Source organism: Sinocyclocheilus anshuiensis, unplaced genomic scaffold (genome assembly GCF_001515605.1).
Source record: "Sinocyclocheilus anshuiensis isolate Anshui unplaced genomic scaffold, SAMN03320099.WGS_v1.1 scaffold10484, whole genome shotgun sequence".
Taxonomy (NCBI): domain Eukaryota; kingdom Metazoa; phylum Chordata; class Actinopteri; order Cypriniformes; family Cyprinidae; genus Sinocyclocheilus; species Sinocyclocheilus anshuiensis.
In genome coordinates, this window is record NW_015545149.1 from 23,193 (window position 1) to 23,558 (window position 366).

The window sequence follows — 366 nt, forward strand, 5'->3', positions numbered from 1 at the left end:
TTTTTTTTTATATATCATGAACTATTAATTCATAAATATCATGTTACAACCTGAACTAATTTTGGCTTGTTATAAAAAGGTTGAATTATCTGATATTTTAAGTGACTTACTGACCTTAACACAGTCATGAAAGTCTGCAGGGATCCTCACTATGATGTGATGATGACAAAACGATAGATTTTTTTTTTAATAAAAGCCATTCAAAATACATAGCCAATAATAAATATTTCAAGATCTCGGCTGACCTCTACAGTATTTTTGCAGCTGTAGCAAGTCATTTTGGAAGCTGTGGAATTGCCCCACAAGCCCAAAACCGGAAGCTCATTTAATTAAGGTAGTATATTGTATAAAAACCAAATCCTCTTT